Consider the following 8824-nt stretch of genomic DNA (forward strand, 5'->3'; position numbering starts at 1 on the left):
CCGGCGTACAACAATAAAACAGTAAAACAGTCTATACAAACATTAAAATCACAATTTACATTCGGTAAATTTTGAAGAACAGGGTGAACAGTCTGTTTGTGAGGGGATGTTCTAAATATATTTTTGGACTCACAGAATGATTACAGAAATATCTTTGGGGGTATTTTAAAACTGCTCCTCTGTGCAGGGATGAGGTTATGTGTGAGCTGGAACGGAAGGGAAGAGGCTGCTTTGTGGACGTCCGTCGCGGCGTCCCCCAATCTTCAGTTAATACGTGTTTGTTTTTGGATTCAAATTGAGAGCATACTTCATTCTTGCAGCTGAGAAGCTTACTGTTTTTGGAGGACGCAAAGGTAATAATTGCCTACCTTCAGACCATCCTGTGAATTCCTGTGTGAGCTCTGTGCGTGAATGTGGAGGAAGTGAATTCCATGCACAGCCTCCTACAGAAGCAAATTCTGCCATCTTTCCTATTCATTGGGAGTGATTAGATCAATCAGTTGCACGTCTGCCATTGGGGACTGATTGGAAGGAGGTATGGCCTGAACAGTAAATCATTCAGGGAGGCAGCGGCAGCCTCTTCTGTGTTTTGGTATGAGTCCCTGAACTGGGCATGTTTCCTGATTGGAAGAGCCAGAAGAGTGGCTCGCATTAATACATCACAGGTGGCCTCTTCAGGGGGAGGGTAATCCTTTTGCTTCTCTGTTATCAAAAGCATTGACTCAATCATCACGGCTAAAGAGATTGAATTGTGAGAGGCCTACTTTCGTGATGGGTGCTTTGGGGTTTCTGGAGCCTTTAATTAGTTAACGAACTTATTTCTCATTGCTTGCAAACAGTTCTCTTGGGAATGCACTTCTGAGGAGGATTGTGTGTGTTTATCTGTCTTAGGAAGCTTTTGCGGCACTGTGCAGGAACTTTTCTGGTGCGCTCTGGTGCTGGACATTTGTAGGCCCCAGATCTGGACATCTTGGGTGCGGGAGCCCCAGGTTTTCCCACTCTGCCAATCTGGCAGACTCTGAGGAACTGGAAATGTTCCTGCCGCTTGAGCCGCGCACCCTGCCTTAAGATACAGATTGCTCCGGGAGAAGGTTGACCTTTTTTGAGAGCTGGCCAACATTGCTTGGTCTGAAATGCTCTAGGGTTGTACGGCTACCCTGGCTTGACCTTGGCGTCTTTCAGAGTGAGCTGGCAGGCACCCTTTGAGGAGAATATAATCAATAATAGGGAGCGCTCACTGACTTATGTAAGTGTTGTAGTCACAGACCTCGGAGCAATTGAAGAGGGAGGGAAGGTTAGGGCTATGGTGACAGGTATACCTTGTGAGCTTGTAAACTGAGGCCTGGAGGGAGCAGTGGATGACCTTAGGTAAGGTCACCCCTCCAGTGGCTATTGGGAGCAAGAATTAGAATCCCAAGCAAATCTAGCCTGCCGATTGCCCAACCGTAAATGACTTTGCTTGCTTCAGAGATGCGGAAAAATGACTTTTCTTTACAGACAGGTCGGGAAAAGAAAGCATCAGAATTTACCCCTCTTCTATCCCCCCCCCCCCCGGCAATTTCTTTCTTTAAGAAATTGCAATAGTTGTTTCCTTCCTTTTTGAGACGTTGGTAATTTAAGTAAAATTATCTGATTTCCACCCCCCTCTCCAGTTACTGTCGTTCCCCTTTCCATCATCTTCTGCGCTAGAATATCAGAAGCTGATTACTTAGCATCCTTACAGTTCCCATGGCAACTCTTTAAAAAAATATTCTGACAATTCATAGGATTTTTAAAAATTATTATTATTGGGTCATCTGGCAGTAAAAGTGTGAAGAGGGGCGAATGGGCCGCCGATTCCTCATACGGCACTAAGTGAAAGCTATGAAAATAGTATCATTTCACACGCCAGAGGTGTGTGTGTGTGTGTGTGTGCATCTCCCTTTTCCTTCAGTATTCTTGGGGGAAGGTATGACAATCAGAAGTGGGTTTTCTCTCAAGTTTTGCTCCTCAGAGCCTGCCCAAGACATTAGGAAAGCTGAGGCACAACATGATTCAAATGGTTTTGCCTTCTGAATATGCCCACCGCCCCCTAGCCTTGGTTCGCCTCGTTGTAGGGCCAGCCCCAGTTTTGCTCCTTGAGGAGGATTACAGGCAGGGGTAATTAAATTAAATGTATGCGGATGTAATTATTCTGCACACATCACCTACGTTCATGTGCCCAGGTTCCCCCCCCCTCTTCCCAGTAACAGTAAGATTCTTTTTTCTTTTTTTCCTCTTTCCAAGGGATAGCGCAGGGGCAGGAAAACTCTTTGGCACAAGTGCTGAAAAAAATGCAACTCCACCTATGAACGGGTTGGTGTGCCAACAAAATGGGAGGTGGGAGACGAGGGCAATACTTGGCCAGTCACACTTGAAGCAAGCCAAGCCCCAGTGTGGCTGGTGTCTCGGGATTAGTGTTGCCAGATCCAGGTTGGGAAACTCCTGGAGATTTGGAGGTGGAGCCGGGGACGACGACACAGGGACCTCATTGAGGTACAGTGCCATAGAGCCCACCCTCCAAAGCATCCATTTTCTCCAGGGGAAACTGATCTCTGTAGTCTGGAGATAAGCTGTAATCCTGGGGGATCCCCAGGTCCCACCAGGAGGCTGGCATCCCAACTCAGCATTCACCTTGACTGGTGGGCGTACAGATTGGGGTGGTGGTGGCAATGACAGGCCTAAGCCATGTTTGTTGGTTTCTCCTGCACTGCTCTCCCGACAGTGTCTTGGTTCAAGGGAGTCGGTTGCTTGGGCGGAGATGTGGTCTCATGTGCCAAGGAAAGTGGTCTGTTGTGCAACTACTGGCAGATGTACACAGGGGGTTGGCTACCTCTGTGTTAGCGTGATGGCAAGTGAAGTGGCTGGAATATTGTGTTGAGGTGTGGGGAAATACAGGTGAGGATTGTCGTTCAGCCTCAAAGCTCACTTGGATGGCTGTGCAAATAGGCCATGGAATAGGCTCTGGCCTAGGAAGATCTTGGAGATTTGGCCAGGGTGTTTGGGGATGTGAAGGAGCTCCTGAGAAGGAGCTCAGCGGGGGATGTGATTCCATAGCGCCTGCTCTCTGCAGCTGCATTTCCTGCAGGGGAACTGGTGTTTGGTCTTTGGTCTGGAGAGCAGCTGTAATTCTGGGAGGAGTTGAGACCCCACCTGGAGGCTGGCAAACCCATATGCAGAACTGCTGTATTGGGATTTGACTTGAAGGTTAAGGGTTTTTTAAAAATTTATTTACAAGATTTGTATGCCTCCTTTCTGCCGAATCAGGGCCAGCAAGGCCCTCCTCCTTGTGGTCTTCAGGGGAAGGAGTAACACCTTAAGGTGAGGGCCTAAAATCAAGGGGGGCAGTTTGTCTCCTGCATGGCTTGAGAGCTTTCCCTGTTCTCTGTGCCTCTTCTATGTCCAGCAGGCCCCAGCCTAGGGGCAGGGGAGATGGTCAGGCTTTCCCCTGATCTATCAGGTGTCAACTACATTCTGCCCCACAGGCTTCACCACCTACAATTCAGAGGGTTGCCAGCCTCCAGGGTCCTGGAGTTCTCCCGGGATTGCGGCTGAATCCCAGACTACAGGGATCAGTTCCCCTGGAGAAAATGGCAGTTTTATTGGGTGGATTCTGTTGCATCACATTGCCACTGAGCTTCCTCCCCTCCTCAGGCTCCACTCCCAAGTCTCCATCAATTTCCCAATTTAGAGTTGGCATGGCTCTGTTAAGCCTCACCCTATCCTATGAAACTCCACCCCGGGTTAGGCAGACACCACCATTTTGTACTGCCCCCATTGCCATCATCTAGTCTCAGGCCTGGCCAATCCAGCGGCCTCATACTACCTGCCAATCACAGAGGCCAATGTGGCAGGCCTCTGTTCCATTCAGAAACAGAAATGGTTTCAAGGCCCAAGTGTATGCTTTCCCAGGGTGCTGACGAGGCTAAATCTCAGGTTTGGACGGTGAAGTTTGCAGTCCAAGTCCTGGAGTCTTTTTAACCCTCTGCATAGTCACCCCTCCCATAACAAGTCAATAGGGCCTTTTGAAAATTAGGAATTTTCTATTGTAGGGGAATAATGTTTCCTGTTTGGATTTTGTGCATACCTCCTAGACCTTATTTGGACCAATAGCTGCCCTGGATTACCAGCTTTTATCTTAAAAAAAAATGAATATCAGTCCAGAGGTCAGAGGCAAAATGTGCAGGCGGTATCCTGCCCAGTCTCCACTCATTGGTTAGAATAAAGTAGAAGGCAGGTGGGGCTTGTTTCTCACTAAAAGACTGGGTCTGAAGTCTTTCTTGCAGTTTTTTAAAAAAATCATTCTAAGTTGCCTCCCTGTTTTGTGGACTGCTCAATTCCCCAAAATAAACACTTTTTTTCAATCCACGCCCCCAGAGCTGCTGTTGTGGATGGCAAGCACCCAACTCTGTTGATTTGATTCCCTCTGACTTCAGTTGTGTTTATATCTGGCCCCTGGGGAAATAAAATGGGAGGGACATTTTTTATTAATGCTATTATTATTGTTTTTATGATGGATCCCCCCCCTTCAGGAAACAGCAGAACAATCTAACCTCGCCAGTAGATTTCCATTTTATGGAAATTTTGCTAATCTCTTATGACTGAGTGTTTAGCATTGGATTAGAACACTTCACAGAGCAATTGTAATGGTGATATTTAGGAACAAGTACTGCTGGAATTGTCAATACCTACGGAGGTGCTGTGGATCAGTGACGGATGATTTGTTAGCGTGAAGAAAGTCCTAGGTTCAGTTCCTGGCAACTCCAGTTAAAAGGATCAAATAACAGATGACACGAAAGACCTCTGCCTGAGATCTTGAAGAGCTGCTGCCAGACAGAGTAGACAATACTGACCTTCATAAACCAACGGTCTTGGTCAGTATCGCAGTCCAATTAGTCTAGTTTGTCCCCAGCTTTTCAAGGCCTGGCCACAGAAAGTACTTGGATGGATGACCACCAAGGAAGACTAGGGTTGCTATGCAGAGGAAGGCAATGGCAGACCACCTCTGTTTGTCTTTTGCCTGGAAAACCCTATGGAGACGGTTGCAACTCGATGATACCTTCTTCTCAGTTGGTATAAGGTGGATTCGTGTGACGTGCTTCTCATATGCAAACTTCACAGTAATCCTGCAGGGGCAGGCTACTGTTAGTATCCACATTAAAGATGAGAGCTAAGAGAAAATGGCTTGCCTAAGATCACCCAGTGACCACAGGGCTGAACTGAGATTTGAATGTCTGTTGCGCTCTTAACCGCTCTACGCCAGCTAGCGATGCTTACAGTAATCTGGTGAATTTGATTTCCGATGCGGATGTTGTCATTCAGATAGTTATCCTGGGGCCACCTTCTGTCTGATTCAATCTGATTTATTTTCTATTGGGAAACCAACGTTATTGGCAGTTTAGTGTGTGCTAACCATTGCACAATCTAGCCAGGGGTTTACAAACAGGGATGTGCGTTTGATTGGGCATCTAATTGAAAGTGCACAAACACCATCTACATTTAATTGTGAAAAAAGCATAGGGGAGCATCTGAACAAAACAGACCAAAAGAGACAGGGTATCAGAAATTAGAACCCGGAATGCTTGTAACTCAAGTAGCATAATCTGTGAGCACTAACAGCAAGAAGAGCTCTGCTGATTCCCCCTCCCCCGCGGTGTGTGTGTGTTTCAGTCTTTGACTTTGACAGCTGCACACCTGGATAAAATTGTGGTTTAATTAATCTCATGCAGTCCAACAATCCCTGTTTACCAGGGGCAGCCCCTATTTTCTGGTACTTGTCCCTGGTGAATCATTATCACAGCGGTCATATGGTGTTACTTGTCTATAGAAATGCCTTGTTAAAACTATTACTAGGAGTTACTAGTGTCACTGGATTTCAGAGTTCAGTTCTCTTTTCAGGGTCTATAGAAGTTCAGACGGAATGCATATTCTGAGTTGCGCACATGTGCATAAATATGTGTGCATGATCACCCATGCGCTGTGCAGTGCACAGTTTACTGCTACTGAGGTATATTTTGGACTGTTGTTGACTTGTTGTAGGACACAGTTACACTTTCCTTTAACCAAAACAGCATCACCCTCTTGACTTTAAGACTAGGCTGTTATAGAGTAAACAAATACAGCAAAGAGGATAATTATCTTTGATATGATAATAGGGTAAAGCTGCCAACTCCAGGTTGGGAAATTCTTAGAGACTTGGGGGTCAAGCCTGGGGAAGGTGGTATTTGGGAAGGAGAGATACCTCAGTGGGATGCAATACGATGGAGTCCACCCTGGAAAGCAGCCATTTTCTCCAAGGGAACTTGGTCATCTTGGTCATCTGGAGCTCAATTGTAATAGCGGGAGACCTTCAGGTGTCACCTGGAAGTTGGCCACCCTGTAATTAGAGGTGTTTCAAATGCATCTTATTTTCTTCTGTGAAAGGTTAATGGATTTGTACTCAGTTGTCCTGATGATGCTAACTTGTTCAAGAACATAAAAGTTGCCTTGCAGAATCAGACAAAGATCCACCTAGTCCAGAACCGCAATAACTAGCAAACACCGAGTTTATTTATTTATTTAGGTATTTTTATCCCGCCCTCCCCGCAAGCGGGCTCAGGGCGGCTAACAAGAGGGCAAACGCCCATATATAAAACCACTGAACATTAAAATCATAACTGTAACAATATCAATAATAACAGTAAAAAGTGCTTCAGTAGACAAGATGGTCTTAGATGTTATGGTGGCATCTTCCAGTCAGCCCCATTTGGGGTACCATTGTCCAGCAGATCGTTCCGATCTACGAGAAACAGGTTTGTGGTACACTAAATCCTGTCTTCTGTCCTCCATGATAGAGGCTTCAAGAATCCTGACATTTTACTTCAAGTGGTGCTCATAAATCTGACTTATTTTTCCATTTTGCTATTTCCCACCAGCTCAAGATTCTCTCTCCTTTCCCTCCCATTAGTCAGAAGACTTTCAAGAGGCAGAAAAAAGCAGTTAGTGTCTTCTCTTTTCATCATGAAATTGATGCACCGAGCTGTATTAACCCATAGGATTTTTCCTTCCCCAAAAAGAGGCCTGTTATCTCCTGGACGACATGCTGAGTCAAATTTTTAGCAGGATTCTTGGGAAAAACTTAAAACTTCTCAAGGTCACCCATTAGCTTGCCCAAGGCAGTGCGAAAACCCTGGTTTCAGACAAGGCCTAATGGGTTGTCATGGTAACCAAGCCATTCCTCTAGTAGCCAAGAGGTTTTATTATTGCTCCTGCCCAAATTTAGGACAAGTGAAGCACAAACATGCATTTTATAGGCTTTGAGAGAAGCGATGAGTCTTCATGTTTTGGTGTTTTTTTTTTAAAAAAAGGTTTTAAAATAGCAATCCTAACTGAGCTGACCAGATCTCCCTCCCTGTATGACCTAATGCTTTGGAAGGTTAAAATGGAATGGAGGGAGACATGGGTGGAATCTTATGATGAAGAGCTAGGAACAGGATGGGCGTCTACAGAGTAGGGGAACAACTTTAAGTGCCTTCTCTGAGGATCTCCCTCCCTGTATGACCTAATGCTTTGGAAGGTTCAAATGGAATGGAGGGGGACGTGGGTGGAAAGCTAGGAACAGGATGGGCTTCTACAGGGAACAACTTTAAGTGCCTTCTCTGAGAAGGGCTAGAAACAGGTGGACAATGGCTGTGTGAATCTCAAAAGTCATTATTGCAGAACTGAGAAAGGTACAGGAGACGGCAGCCTCTTCCCTTCAGTGACATGTTAAAAAGTTGGAGGCTTTTCAGTATAGGAAAATGACACTGATGTTGTACACACAGGAGGACATGATAAGAGGTTTATTTAAAGTTATGCATTATGGAAGGTCGGTAGTTCAGCAGTTCGAGACCTGAGTGTGCCGCATGACGGAGTGAGCTCCCATCTGTAGTTCCAGCTCCTGCCAACCTAGCAGTTCGAAAGCAAGAAATTGCAAGCAGATAAATAGGTACCACTCCAGTGGGAAGGTCACAGCGTTCCGTGCACCTTGGTGTTTAGTCATGCCGGCCACATGACCACGGAAATGTCTTCAGACAGCGCTGGCTCTTCGGCTTTGAAATGGAAATGAGCACCACAACCCTAGAGTCGGATTCAACTGGCTTTCGAGCAAGGGAACCTTTACCTTTTTATGATGTGGAGAAAGTGGATAGAGAGAATATTTTCTCCTTTCCCTATGATCCTGGAGCTTGTGGGAAACCCATTAATTTGAGGAGGGACTATAGGTCAGTGGTAGATAGGGTTGCCAAACTCCAGGTGGGGCCTGAAGATCTTTGGAGGCTGGATTCTATGGCATTATATGTTGCTGAGGGCCCTCCCCTCCCCAAACTCCACTTACCCCAGGATCCACCCCATATCTCTAGGAATTTCCCAGCCTGGAGTTGGGAACCCTAGTGGTAGAACGTCTTATTTGCATGCAGCCAGCCCTATATTCAACCTCTCCTCTAGATTCAGGACAGACAAAAGAGTGTAGTTCATGTGACACATCATGAATGTGTAGGATTCACTGCCACAGTGTGTAGTGAGCTTAGACGGATGATAGGTCTCTTGGTTATTAGACATGATAGCTAATATATATTCCAATTATCCCTGAGACACATGGGGTAGGGCCTGGTGATGTCATGGCGCTAGACTTTATGGTGTCACTTTGAATTAAGGTTGCCAAACTTCAGGTGGAGCCTGGAGTCCCCCCTGGAATTACAACCAGAGGTCATTTCGGGGGGGAACGCAGTTCCCCCGGGTGAGGTGCAGGGGGCGGGGCACATGACGAAGCCCTGCCCCCTGCTTCCGG

At 46.3% G+C, this 8824-nt stretch overlaps 1 protein-coding gene across 6 annotated transcripts in view; it reads left to right on the forward strand.

Annotated features, from left to right (window-relative positions):
* MEF2D (myocyte enhancer factor 2D) overlaps positions 1-8824 on the forward strand; it is a 202814-nt gene that overhangs the window by 772 nt on the left and 193218 nt on the right. The window lies entirely within an intron of this gene.

The sequence above is a fragment of the Gekko japonicus genome, unplaced genomic scaffold, assembly GCF_001447785.1.
Source record: "Gekko japonicus isolate JY-2015 unplaced genomic scaffold, Gekko_japonicus_V1.1 scaffold306, whole genome shotgun sequence".
In the NCBI taxonomy this organism is placed as follows: Eukaryota; Metazoa; Chordata; class Lepidosauria; order Squamata; family Gekkonidae; genus Gekko; species Gekko japonicus.